This window comes from Melospiza georgiana, chromosome 5, assembly GCF_028018845.1.
Source record: "Melospiza georgiana isolate bMelGeo1 chromosome 5, bMelGeo1.pri, whole genome shotgun sequence".
Taxonomy (NCBI): domain Eukaryota; kingdom Metazoa; phylum Chordata; class Aves; order Passeriformes; family Passerellidae; genus Melospiza; species Melospiza georgiana.
This window is the reverse complement of record NC_080434.1, coordinates 18,428,827-18,443,936: the sequence shown is the minus strand read 5'-3', so window position 1 is coordinate 18,443,936 and position 15,110 is coordinate 18,428,827.

Sequence of the window (15,110 nt, the reverse complement as noted above, 5' to 3'; positions counted from 1 at the left end):
TCAAGGTTTTCAGGATAATATTAAATGTCTGCATCCCACTATTGAATTGCTTTATTAAGTTTCATTGAAAATCTCTGGGAAACTGTCATTTTTGTGTTTAGTTGTGTAATACTTGGAACATCAAAATCCTAATCCTACAACTGCTACTAAAATAGAAAGAGCAATCACTGGTAAATGCCAGTCTCTGTAGTACACTGGCAAAGCCCAATCTGGTTTTGGATACCAAAATAAAAGTAGAAATTGTGGTTTTAGACAAACACCATGGCTTCCTGGATTATCTAACTTGCATAGCATTTCTGCTTATCACTGGGAAGCCCAATTCAGTACTGCATTAGGTTAGACATAAATTATAAAGGGATAATCAAACTTCAAAGCCCTTAAAGAAGAATTACTGTAATTTGGTTCATGTGATCTAAAACAGTTTGCCTGATTTTAGGACAGGGTAGCTACATTCAGTCTCAATTCAGAATCATGGCAAGTCTCCTACAAAATGCCCAGGAGTTTTCCCAGATACATGAAAACATTGGCAGCACTAGGACACCAGGAATGTAGTTACCAGGAGAGCAAGAGCCCATGTCTTGTCTGAAAAGAGTTAAATAATAGTTCCATAAATACAGGGCAGAGGTACATCAACAGCCCTTATGCAGGAAGGACCTGCCAATAAAAATTCTGATCAAAACAGTTCCAAAACCATGCGACCAGTTCCAGGCCCCCAGAGGCGTGTAGGACTGAAATGTGGTGAGCAGGACTCACTACAAAAATCCTGTTCTGTGCAGGAGTCTTTAAACAAGAGAGACATCCGTCTTAGCTGCCTTATTATTATGTTGGAACTACGACAAGTCTGTTTAAATAATAGATTTTGCTTCAGAAATTGCTTTGTCAAACTAAACACATTTGTTCAAATTATCGGTTTCAATTTTTTTTAGTAGATTTTGCAAGTCCAGTGTACATAAAAGAGATACACTTAAATAGAGAGACTGACCTTTTCACTCTGCAAGCAGAGGTTTCAACAAAGTCATACCTGATTACAAGTTTCAGAAGATTTCAAAAGCTTTGAAAGACTCTGAGGTATTTGTGAAACAGAACCTGCCGTTTTATGGCTTGTTCCGATGTTGACATGCACTGAGAGGCAAAGCAGGAGCTGGCACCCCGGCTAATCCAGCAAGCTGACTCAGAAGCATAGCTGGAGACTAACAGGACTGGCTCACACAGACTAACAGTTGATGGTCTTTTGGCCAATCTCCTTACTCTGGTGTCTTCTGTTTTCTTTTCAAATGTAAAGTGAGGCTTTCTAACCAACATTATTACTGCTGTGTTAAGTATCTATGTCTGCACCATTTATTTCCAGTACAATCTGCAATAGCAGTCTCCCAGTTACAGTCTCTCAGACAACATAAATAAGTTGTTGCCTTGCACAGAATTTTGCAGATAATGTTGAAGAGGAGATACCCATGACTCAAAGATGGCACCAAGGATATTTCACTTTCAATGAACCATGTTTCATTTAGAGGTTTCCTAAAAAAAAAATACAGATTACTGACCCTCAAAGACCTGCTCCAAATGGAAGGAAATGTGCAGCAGGTTAACCAAAGGGCTGTTCAAATGAATTAAGACTGTATCAGAACAAGAACTTGGCCATTTTAATACACAGTTTTACATTAATGTAAACTGCTGGCACAATATTGATTCAACATGAGACACTATGAAATACTGGTGTCTAAAGTGAAGCATTTCCAAAATGATCATGAAAGTTCCAGAGTCTCTCCTGCTGCCAAATTAAATTAAATTTACTGCATTAACTTTATTTAAAAATATCTCTTCAGCTGGGGGAGAAGTTTGGAGCCAGCTGCCCTACCTCTCAGCACATGTAAGTGATAAGGACAGGTGAATCTACACTATACAGTAGCTTCATATTTCTTCTCCTAGAATCCATGTCACTTTCTATTTTTGAGAGCTGAGTGTTTACTGGGCTATGCTTCGTCCCCCTCCTTCCTCTGTACCCTACCCCTGTAACCCAAGATGCTGGTGGCCGTGTTGGGTGTGCAGTGCTCTGACCTTTTGTTCCTGGGCTTGGAAGCGCCTGGGTTTATCCGGCGAGGATTCCGGCTGGGTTACACCCACAACCTTTCCTGACAGGCCTGGTGAACTTCTCAACAGAAACAGGGAAGGATCACGGCTTACCTCGGTTCACAGAGAAGCAGAGCTGGGCTCCTGTTGGGCTAGGGTGGTGCTGGATGTCTCTGAAATTACCCTGGATACACATGGGCTGTGCAGGGAATTACCAGTTAGCCTTGGGGTGACTGACCCACAGGGGGTGTGGGCACTGAACTCACTGTCTGGGCACCTTTCCCCAGTCTTTATTCAGGCAAAATACTTAGTGAACTTCTTATTTCGCCCAGTAAAGACAGATCAAGCCCCTTGTGGAATCATCACATGAACTTGACGAGAAAAAGGTAATTTCCTAATTATTATGCCACTGTACATCACTCCACATACACACCTGACCCCAAAAAGACATCCAAAGAATGAATTTTATGGTAAATGGGAGGATGGCTGAGTTATTTTGTCATTCCCATCTGGAGGGTGACCACCAAAACTGCCTGTGAGTTTTAGCTGTGTGTCAACTAAAGGATAAATCTGGAGCTAAAGCAGTGACCATTTGGTGACCTGGTTCACAGAATTAAAAATTCTTGGTGGAAACTTGACAAATGCTGCTATTTTTAGTAAAACCCTGGCTTTTTTATTGATTTAAAATCTTTCAGTCTGTCTAAAAGTAAAACCACAGATTTGCACCCTTTCTCCCGATTTCTGATGGGCATCTGAATTAATGTTTCCATATCTCCCTCATTTCAATTAAAAAACACATTATTTTCTATTTCAATTTTCTGTGACTATCCTAATCTGAAATATAAAAGGTTGTGCTCTTCTTCATATGCTACAACTCACAGAGGTGAGCACAATACACAGAAAAAAAAAATCAGAAATATTTGTATCAACAGAAAAAAATCAGAAATGTTCCCATCAACTAGATAAACCACATTATTTTGAACCTCCTCTTTGCACAGTACTTGAGTTAATTTTGGCTTTGCCATACAGTAAAACTGTGCCTTACTGAATGGTTAGTTGCTGCTCAAAACAATGATTCCTCCCCCCCAGACCCCTGGCTGTCTTCCCACCCTTCCCCTTGGCCAGCCGGGGCACCCATCTGATACAATGGAGAACCAAGTCAGGAAGCTCAGCTGGCAGAAAATCAGTCACTCTTTTTTCATGGTTTAGTTTTCTGCTCTTATGGCTTGAACAACTCACTGAGGATTCAGAAAACTGCAGAATCACACTAAAAAAAGCAGCACTCTCTTAGACTGGTTCAAACATTTTCTGAAATTTCACATTTACTATTTGCCAAGAGTAGAGCTTTTTCTGGTATGACTAGAAATACTTCTATCCTGCCACATTTTCAGGTCTCGTACATCACCCCCGGATTTTGACAGGTCTGGAAAGCTCAGTGGACAAGACTCATATTCCTTCTAGCACATATCTCCATAATTTGCTTTCCCTCCGCCTCCAAAACACATTTAATTATTCTCAAGGCAATGCTAAATTTGAAGACTCTTATACATAACTTACTATAAAGCAAAACCAAATTATTTTGCCTTTCAGGTATTTTAATGAATTGCTAATAGTTTTCCCAAGCAAAATTCTCTTTTTAATCATTACCCTCTTTTTAAACTCATCCCTTCTGCAAGGATTCAAAGTTCTTTTTCATAAAGCCACAACCTGTCAGTGGTCACTTGAAATACAACAATTTTCTGTGTATTTCATAGCCATATTTCATAGCAAATGTGTTTGGGTTTATTTTTTTTAATATGGGACACATCAAAGAGTTTTTATTTATTCTTAGAGAATTGGCTTTGATCAAGTGCTCCTGAGAGTAACTGCTGATCATTCTAGTATTTCCAGTGACCAGCTGATGGTCTGTCCCAAAATCACTACAAAATAGATGGCAGCAGGGGAAGCACAGTGGCAAGCTCTTGTTGAATTATGCTCCCTTCCCAGCTGAGCTGCCATTCCTAGGGTGGCTGTGAGAGGTAATAGACCTTTACATTTGGTTTGCCTGCCTGACCTGCCAGTTAACTGGTGGTTAACAGTTAATGCATTTCCCAACAGGGTTCTGTGATAAAGGAACCTGCTCCTGGTTTCATAATGCATATTTCATTGCCATTGCTGTCTTCTTCAGTTAAAAGTCTGTCTTTTCCTATTTACAAGAGGGTTATAAATCTTCACTGATTTTCATGCTCTGGAAAACAGTTGCTAATAAATAGCACAAATTGCAAGCCTTTTACCCACGTATGTGGCTGCTTTAGAGCTCAAAGTATCATCCTTGATAATGATGAGAAATGCTGGCCTGGCTTTTACATGTCTGATAAGTGTGCACAAAACAGCTGAGTGAATTAACAAACCAGGGCCAAAAGGCAAAGATCATGCATGGGACTAAGGTAGACAAAGATCCTCCCTGAAACATGGTACTTGATCATTCATTTTGAAAAGGCACAATGACTTTGAAGCTCTGGCAGTATTTTCCATAGGGCTGAAATGTAAAGATGACAGATGTCCCGCTTGCTCACTACCTACTGTCACAGCAAATACAGTTTTCTTGTCACCACCTACAAATCCCAGGATACAGCTGCCTTTCCTCCCCCCTCCCATTTATCCCTCCCTAACTCCACATTTCCTCACCACACCTGTTCTGCCAGAGCTCTCATCAGCTTCCCTCAGGATCACTGCCCCCATCTCTGATGAGCAGCAAGAGTTTCCTGAGCTCATCTCCAAAGCCCCTATCCTTCTCTTAATGGCTTATTATTGTCTTGCTGCTAACTGCAAGGAACTGAACACATATTTTTATACAATACAAGAAGGAAAGAATTAATTTCTTGGATACATCTGGAAATGAATGGTGTTGCAGGGAAAACGTGTATTTGGGTCAGGATTTCACTGATGTGCTGCTGATTTTTATTGGTATCAATGGGAATCTCTGTAAGGATCTTAGTTCTCCTGTAAAGCTTAAAACAGGGCAAGGAGATAACAACAACTAAATGACGCTCATAAAAAAAGACAAGAAAATTATTACAACACTGGCAGAGATCATTTTGCGAACAGTCAACTTATTTTGATTTTAGACTGATTTGATTTTGTTTCCTACTGCTCTGGCTTGGAAGACTTTTCATTCAGGTGTGCTACATCTGGTCTGAAACTATTCTCCAGACTCCAGCAATGATGTTCATGCTTTCCCCCTGTAAGGCTCCTCTAGACCTGAAGGCACAATTTTCCATGACTCCATCACAGTCCACAGATGTTCTTGCTAAAGCTCCACCTTCCTACTCCCTTACAATCCATTTGTCAAATGGAAATTCTCAACCTCAGCTGCTTTACTCACAGATTAAATGAAACAGGCTATGCTACAGAGCACAGCTAAGATCTAGGTATCACCGAGTGACTCATTTTCAGTTCTTGAAGCAGCACAGTACACTGAACATTAGCACCCAATACTAAACAAGATTTTACATCTCTGTGGCACCAAGCTGACGCAGCTGTGCTGCTTCCAGCACTCCTGCAAGCATCCCTGCATGGCCCTGTCCTGTGGCATGTGGATAATTCCTGTCAACATCCACCCTGTAGCTCTGCACCATCTGAGACATACCTACCCTGGCTGCTCTGGGCATCTGACACACGAGTGCAGGACTCCAGCTCAGCTGCCTAAACCCTCCTCAGCGACTTTGCATCTTCCACAGCAACAAAAGGTGCACTTCTCTTCAAGCATCACCTCTAGTTATGGAGCTCCCTTGCTGCAAAGAACTCCCTTTCTAAGGAGTAGGAGGTAAACATCTGTGTCTCCTCCTGCCCTTCCCCTGAGGTTTTATCTTTCCCCTCTCCTCTCTCTTGGTTACAGCAGATAAGATGGATTCAGCCAGTCAGCAGACTCTGCTGCTCATGAAGCTGTGTAGTTCTGCTTCTGCCCTGTACTGGATGTCCTCTTTTCAACTCAGGAAAAAAACTTGTTTTAGTGTCAGAACTGGCTGACTAAACATTTCAGTAATAAGATTAAGTGTAGTCCGCCTTCCTGCACATCTCTCATCCTGGTGGGGCTACATGAGCCCTTTACACTTACAATTCCAGCAGTCACAGAGACACATGACATATACACAGAAGCCATTCCAAACAACCCACATCCTCTGCTATCCTGGTGGTCACTCTGTGGTGAATGGAAATCATATGACAGATCTTTGACCAAGATAGCACATCTCCCACGTCTTTCTTTTCATCATCAAAAAAGTATTGCATTAATAAGAAAAGTCAAAAGTCATCAAATAACATAATTGTAAATTTGTATTTCTCAGACTGTTTGGCTTTAAAAGAAGTCTGTGTTCACAGGCTACAAAACATTCAGCTTTCAAAAACATAAATACCCACAGTCCACCCAGAGGCAATTCCCACCAGGGAATTTTTCCACGTGCCCCTAGAGGACAATGTGTCTAAGTAAAATGTAGAGCAGTGAGGTTCCATCCAAAAATCAGCAAAGGAGAGGTCCTCCCAAAATGCAAAACCAGGTAAGAATTAAAGCTTAGCAGACTCTTTCCCAGAATATATGTCAAATGTATGGTGAAAGCGCTTCCTGAAATGTGTCAGAAACAACCTTCTGGCAGGTACCAAAAAGTTTCAATTCCACGGTGTATGCAAGTCCTTCAGGTTGGAGGGATGGAGCAGGTAGCACCTCTAGAGGAGGAGCTCTCTAATCACCAGGCTCCTCTTGCCTCCCTGCCCACAGAGATATAAAACTCACCTCAGCAGTGCCATCCCAGGGCTTGCGTAACTGAAGCAGTGAAACCCAACGGGATCTTGCTCCTCTAAGCATTGCCACAGAACAAGCAATGATGATGTACTTTTAATAATGGTAACCTCAAAAAGAATACTCGATAATCAATAAGAAAACACAGATGTGAAATGGGAATCGTCACAGGCCACTGCCGTCAGAGGTTGTGTGGAGGGCAATTAGCATGGGGCTTAAACCTTGTGTGGGAGCCCAGAGTGCTCCACAGGACCCAAGGATGTTTCCTGCAGGGCAGACATATCACAGAGCTGCCTAGAATAAGTCACATCCAAGTCCCCAGTACAAAACAGGAAAATATGTACAGGGCAAGGGAGTGTCAGTTACAAAAAGTCTCTAATAAAATCTTTTAAAGCCATGTTATGGTGAAGCAGCTACAAGTTGCAGCAACCTCCTTTTGTCCACTGGTACTTAATCTATGTACCATTTCATAAACGAGCACAAGGGAATACAGGAGACTTTTCAGGCAGATATAATTTGTTCTGAATTTATTAGGGCAACACAACAACTCAAAGATACCACCTAAAATTCAGAGAACAAATGTGGTTCCACTGTGTGCACTAAGGAAGTCTATTGACACTTGTCATGTGAGAGAAAAGCCTTAAATGACATCTCCAAACAGGGTACCCCTGTGATGCATTTCTGGATACCAATCACAGCTGGGCCACCAAAACCTGGGACTCATGTGTACCCACACCATAAAGTAGTTTCTATCTCAGGTCAGGAACAAAGCTTTGGATTGTACTCCAAGTTTATCCTCAATGGATGACTGGTCTTTCTAACCCTGTGGGACGTTTTTTATTTAGGGACACTTTCCTCAGTGTATGAAGTGAAAAAAAAAAAATCAACACTAACTGAATATCCTTCCTCCAGTTAAGTACTAAATTAATAAATTCCTACAATTTTTCCTTCTCCTCACCATTTCTGATGGGACAGTCACTCAGACAGAACACACCTGAGTCCAGCTGCACTGGGGCTGCTGCAGCTTCATTGCCATGTGCCTGCTTGTCCTGCTCTGTGCAGAACTGGCCTCTGCCCTCGGTGCCAGCTTGAACTGCCACAAAAAGCAACATGCTTTGTCTCCCAGACTATCTATCCGCGTTATTACAGCCAGACCTGTGCTGCTGAGGAGAGCACCCTCCTCCTCAGGGAGAGGATGTGACTCCGTGGGGATAGCGAGCAAGGTTATCCCAGGACAGGCAGCAGACCAAAAAAAACAAATTGCGTCAGCATGGAAAAGGATTGGGCAGGAGCAGAGGGTGTGTCAGGGCACGCTCCCAGGCACAGAAAAGCTCAGAATAAACAGGGAGAAAGTTGCTGGCCCGGGTTTGAATAAAGGCCTTGGAAATGCAAAGAAATGGGCAACACTAATGAGGGCACCAGCATTTCCCTGCAAGCAGAAAACTGGGCAGGAGGGTGGAGGAGAAGGAAAGGAAAGCTGGATGTGGAAAACTGTGGAAAAGTGGCAATGACAGCTTTAGAAAGAAAGTAATCTGAAACCTTGGTCAGACAGAAATGAACAGCACAGTTGGGCAGGAATTTGGTGATAGGGTTTTGCGTGATAAAATTTAATTAATGCAAAATCTACTTTGGGTTTAACCAAAATGCTGAGGAGTCATTAACTTGGACACGGTGTGGCAGAAACAGAGGCTGCCCTTGTCCCAAGGAGGTTACAAATTGCCCTTAGGCCATTTGCAAACAGATGGGCAACAGGGGGGATGGAGGGGCGCCGTCGGGCTGGTCTCAGCACCAGAGCTGAATCCAGTCCTCTGGTTTTGAAGGGACCACAGGATTTTAAAGTGAGTTGTGCTAGGAAAAGAATAACATGATATTTCAGCAGAAGTATATGGGGCACAAGCAAAAAGGCTAACAGACATGAAAGTCTGACAGAGCACCTATCAAAATTTACCAAGGGAGAAAGTTTACCACAATGAACTAATTGGAGAGAACTGGAGTAACCATTTCAGTAATATATGAGTTGTGAAGGAGGGTGAGGGGATGATCTTGCAGTCTACATTTCAGGAAACAGAAGAGACAGAGCTTGCCAACAAACCAGTAAGCAGGACGTACTGTGCTTAAACTTTCAACAAAATGTTGCTGCAATTTTTTTTCCTACAGAAAGTGTCTTTTGACAAAAGCATTTAAAAAGCCATTGTTACCCTGAAATTATCTAGAATTAAAAAAAAAATGTAAAAATTTTGGTGAATGCTTGCTGCTGACAGTCCCTAGTGCTGTTAGTACGATGCAGAATTGACAATTAGATCTTAATTTTATTCCTAGCATAGTGATAGGGCTGCTACATAACTTTAAGCTAGTCACTTTACCATTTGAACATGACATGCTTTGAAATGCTCAGGGTGTTGAGAGAGGTCTTTTCTACAGGCACTGATAAGAAAACATTCTTCTTCCTATTGTCATTTATTTCCCTTTCACTTTTAAAGAGACCTATACCTATAAGCTGTTATATAAATTTCCATCCAAGTGAAACAGCAGACTCTTAATGCCTTAAAATATACTAGGGTGAAAACCTTTCCACCTAGGGAAGTGCATCTTAGAGACTGAAGTATTTTATGGGGCCTCTATCAATTCTTTTTCACCTTTTGCTTCCAGACAGGTGCCAGCAGAGACAGCTCCAGGTTTTGGCAGGAATTTTTCTAAAACCATATACACAGAAACCCTGGCAAAGTCCACATGGTTTCCTCTACCTCTGCAATCTAGGCTTTGACTTCTAATTTAAAAACATCAGTCATAATTTCAGTACTACGTGGTTCTGATCTGCATATCTACTGTATTTTAAATAATCTATTCCTTTTAGTCATTGAACTCCATGCTCACCATCAGATGTACTGTGGATATTGAATCAAAACACTGAAGCCTTATTTTTTTATCTTTCTAGGTAAGCACTGTAGTTCTGTGTAATTCATATGACTTTTTAAAACTCCATATTTTTTTCCCTTTTATGAGCTATGTATAAAATCCACATGTATATTCACACAGACACACACACATTGACTTTTTATTTGACCTAGTCTATGTAAAATGCTTTGAAATTTTTGGCTGGATTGATCCTCAGAAGTGTTACTCTCTTGCATGGTTTTAAGCCCTGAAGTCTCAATTGGAAAATTAATTTGAGTAAAAAACACGTACAGAAAAATCCTTCACACACTTATACTGTAGCAACAAGAAAAAAGGATGCAAATATACTCACAGCTGTAATATTTCATGTATGTATTCATCTACAAAGCAGTCTGAGATTTCAGCTCGCTGCTTTAAAGCTGGACTTTCCTTCCCAGAACGAATAACATTGCAGGCACTGCCATCCAGTGGGGAGCAACAGCTTAACAGGGGATTGGAGCTGCAGAAAGGTAAAACTCAAAGGTGTCAAGGTTGAAAAAGATTGAGTAGTAGCTAATGACAATGCTGGAAGTACTAATGATGGAAGGATTTTCCTTACAAGCTTCAGATATTTTTGACAGTGTTTAAGTACAAGTCATTTATTTTCCAAATGTAGGTGCACAAAGGCAGTACCTTGTAGTGACCATGCAAAGCAGGTAAAATTGGGCTTGTTCAGTCACAGCCTAGTGAACAAGCAGTGGTTAAACATAATCCTTAGACACATCCAAAATACTACAAGTATTATTTCCCTCTTTGCATGGGTCTGTCTCCATTGATTTCAGTGAAGTGTAGCCTGGGTTTACCTAGGTGTTAGATGAGACTAAAAAATATTTAAGGTAACTGTTTCTGCTGCCTTTTAAAACACTAGAGGGAAACAACTTCCTCATATATTGGAGATTATTCCTCCTTAGGCTATGAAACCAAACTATGATTCAAATATAGTTTGTTAATAATTTTGTTATTTAGCAGTGGCTTTAAGCATTGTGTACCTTTAAAGAAATCTGATGGAATGTTCCATTTCCCTGGTTTTATGACCTTTCATATTTATTGCCTTGTCTACTACATATGTGAATCTTGATAATTGTGACAGATTTTTCTTAGTTTGTTCTATTGTGTACAGACCATATGTTGTCTATGCTCATAAAACACTCAGTAACTGCATGTGCAGAAAAACATTTTTTTCATGTTACTTGCTTAGAAACTTAAGAACCCGCAGGTCATCCCTGCAGAGGTGTTTTTAAATCCAGCCCCAGGAAACAACTGCCTCCTTTCCTTAGAGTTGTGATGAAGCTTTGGCAGGGTTCTCAGATGTATTTGGCAGTTAACTTACACTGATTTAAACAAAAATTATGTACCTGAATTCCATGAGGATCCTGGCTTGACTGCTGTTGATGTAGGTTTTGGCGTGCCTTCGTTGGCTCCCCGGTGTAGTGATTGGGAATGCAGTAGGATTTTTATTGTTTTCAGGATGAGTCATGCAGGCAGAAGCACAACAGATGGTGCAGAGTGTAGAACAATAAAGACAAAGATATGAGACAGCTAAGAGAAAACTGGAACAGACAACCAGAGGATGAGAGAGGCTTAAAGCAGGAGAGAAGCCAGGAGGTTAAGCTTTGTCACAGATAGCAGAAGCTAATGAAGTGTGGAGTCAGTGCAGGGTAAAGTAGCTCAAACAATGGCTAGCAGGGAAAACTGAAGGACCTGTAGTCAGAGTAGAAGGAACAGAGGTAGGAATACCAAGAGGAGCAAGGCTCATAGACAGCCAGGTGGCTGCTGGGGCTAAGTGATGGATTTCAGTGTGATAAAAGAGCAAGTACCAGTGAGGAGGAATAAGGAAGTGGAAGAGCTGAGGAGACTGATAAATAATACCCTTTGAAGGCAGAAATACCACAGCAGTTAGAAAGACAGCAATCAAAACCAACAGTAGTATCCTGAAACTCAGAATTCTGGAATGACAGCAAAGAAACAAGGGATGGCAGCTGCTGAAAGACAACAGGATAAAGACCTTGAATAAGCCCATACCAGCATCAGGCAAGCAGAAGGAGATGAAACACAGCATTCAGAGCTGGTTTAACAACCAGCTGTAACAGAGATAGGTAGACACACTTGGGGAAAACACAAAAGAAGTTAAATTCCACAGGTCAGTGAAGCACAGTTGCTGAAAGGAGGTGTCTGGAGAAGTTGGTATAATTGAGAAATGTGTCGGTATCTTACTGCTCCAGCTCAAAGAGGGGAAAACAGAGAAAAAGCCCCATCAGCAAAATATTTCCTAGAAGTATCACAGGCTCCTTCCTCCCACTCATCACCCTGTTCTAATACAGCAGCTATACTGACAGCTGTCTAATTATAACACATCTTAGGTGAAGGACTAAGATGAAAATTTGAAAAGAAAAAGGCCTTAATCATTCCTCCATACACTTCTACTTTCCTTACCCCAACAGCTAATTCCTTTTCCTATTCTGGCAGTTAATGGAGCTACTTTCTGCTGTCATGTCTAGCTCATATGACCACTTGATTTTTCAGACTGAACCAAGGCCAGCAGCATTCTGTCCTACAACTGCACTGCAGGGATATTTTTAAAGGACAGATTTAGCTATTTACAAAATAGTTCAACAACTATTTTTAAAGACACAGAGCCTTGGTGTTTGGAAGGTGAAGTGTTTTGTTCTCAGCCATGGAATAATAAAGACAGGCAGTCACTGAAAGACACCTCAAGAAACCAGTCACTCATCTCAAAACAAGCCAAAGGTATCTGCAAATTTTAACAGGCATTTGCCAAGCCTGTTCTTAAAAATACTGTCATTGGCACAGACTATCTAATCCAGTGGCAAATTATTTTACCCTTATATTCTTCTAGTATTACCCCAATTCCTTCTTACTGCTAGTGAAGCTGTATCTACTATTGATGCAGAAACAAAATTGCTTAGTTAATTTTCATGCTTAATTTTATGCCTCCTGTACTTGGAAGTGGAAAGTTTTGCCAGTGTCTCCATGTGATGTTGAACTGCTGCACAAAAGGCAATCTGCTCTCCTCTTCAGCTTCTGGTGCAGCAGAGCCCAAGGACTTACTCACACCCCACACTTGGTCAGCTATTTTCCTTGAGTAGCATTGATACTTTGCACTTGTTCCCAGAAGGAATAAACCAGCCTGGTTTTTTAGAGCACTCATTGATTTGTTAGGATCACTATGCATCCTAATTCTGTCCTCCCAGCAGTCTTTGAGTTTTATGATGTCTGCTTATTTAGTCAGCACACTCTAGAGGTCAGTGGGTGTTGAACAAAACTAGCCACAGGACAGACCTAAAAAGTAAGATATCTTTCCACTTTGATATAAAGACATCAACTAATCAGAAAACACTCTCTGAAAATGTTTCTCAAAGTACTTTGGAATTCAAGTTATAGCTGTTTTAGCTAAGCCAAGTTTCCAAAACATTCTAGACAGTATCAAAATCTACAGCCCAAACATCTGATTTTCTTCTATCCATGGAACCCATAACTCTCATATATGCCTTTATCTTCATATGACTTATTCTTTAAAAATCCAAGTTGGCTACTCATCTTTTTGCCATTTTCTTCCAGGTGCTTAAAATGCTTCCCCCACATCTCAAAACCTCTTCTTCCAACTGCAGTTATGCTTATTTTTTATTATTCCACATTCCTCAGTCTCCATCTGTATTTAAAGACAAATGATACACTGTAAATCTGAATGTAGTAAACTTATTATCTATCATCCAGGATCTGTCAGAAATACCTAAAAATTCTTAAATTATTTAAGCTGTCTACAAAGTAATGAGAAAAAGTTTAACTTCCACAGTTTATTTTAGAATAATACAACCAGTCTGAGTTCTTTCACACTTTTTCTTTCCCTGTTTCCTGCTAAAAGCATAACATTTCCACCAACAACAAAGGGAAACCAGTATCCCTATTCACACTGATCTCTGTAGTGAAAACTGATACCAAAAAGAGAAGGAAATTACAAATGTCAGTCTTTCACAAGCGTTAGGCAGCAGATGATACCATATCGATCTGATTTACTCAGAGATAAATAGTATTTCTTCCAGCCTGCAGGTAGAGCAGTCTAAGAACTTTGACATTTATAGAGCCCTATGGGATAGCTACATGATGAAGTGTAACTCCATCCCATGCCTGAAGAACATTAGTAACTAAACTGATATCATCAAACAGGAGCTCAGCAAATTGCCTTATGGACTCAAGACACTGGACAGCAGAATGCAGTGCCCTGCATCTGCATCTCTAATTAAAACACAGCAGAAGTCAGACATGCCTGACTCCCACTACAGTGCCACAGCTGCTGCTCTGAAATGAGCTCATGGTCTCTGTCCAGTTCTTGGCTGACAGGTATCCATGTCAAGCAAAAAGGACACCAGCACAAATAGTTTTTACCAAAGAAATCAAATCACCTAAAATCCCCCAAATTCCTACTAGCCACTTCCTGTGAAATGCTACCCTTTGAAAAGAGTTTCATGCATTAGTTATATTTTTTGTTGTCACTAAAATCCAGATCTCTCCAGAGTTCTCCAAACATTAGTATAGATGAGAAATCTTAATGTGACTGCAAAGTATTACAAAACATTCTTCTGACATTTCTACTGTAACTGATCCACTTAATTTCTTCTAATTGTTTCGATCCTCTTTTACCATGTTCTGGAAGAAATATATTCTAAAGAAACTGCAGTGCTGAAAAGTAGCAATTAGAAATTCTGAAAATAGGCCAGTTATTGCTGCAACCCTTTTTGGGAAAATCATAAAGATATAGGAAAAATACAATAATCACATTCACAAACATGCAATACCAGTTACAGTATCACAGACATTGCTATGCTGTAGGAAAACAGTTTCCATTGCATGCAGGATTTCCATATGTGTCAGGGAGAAAAAAGAAAAAGAGAATTGTCTTTCCCACAGGCACATTGGCTCCCTGTACTGAAGGCAGCAGAAGAGATTTAGGGTTGTCTCAGGTTATAAGATTGTATCTCTTAAGAAGTCAAACACAGAGTGCTTTCTAATTAAAATACTAAGAACATATATTTAGTCCTATTTCTTCAAAATGGTTGAATCATCCTCATTCTTCCACAAATTTTTTCAGTGACACAAATCTTCCCAATATGTGTCAGTTCTTGGAGAAGTAAGGAGTGGGGTCAGTGGGACTGCTGCATTGGACTCCCAGAGGGCAGATTTTGGCCTGCTCATGGCCCAGACTGGCAGAGTCCCCTGGGGCACAGAGGAGTCCAGGAAGGCCTGGCATTCCTCAAGAAGGAAATTGTAAAGATGCAGAAGCAGGCTATCCTGACATGCCTAAAGACAAGACAAGTAG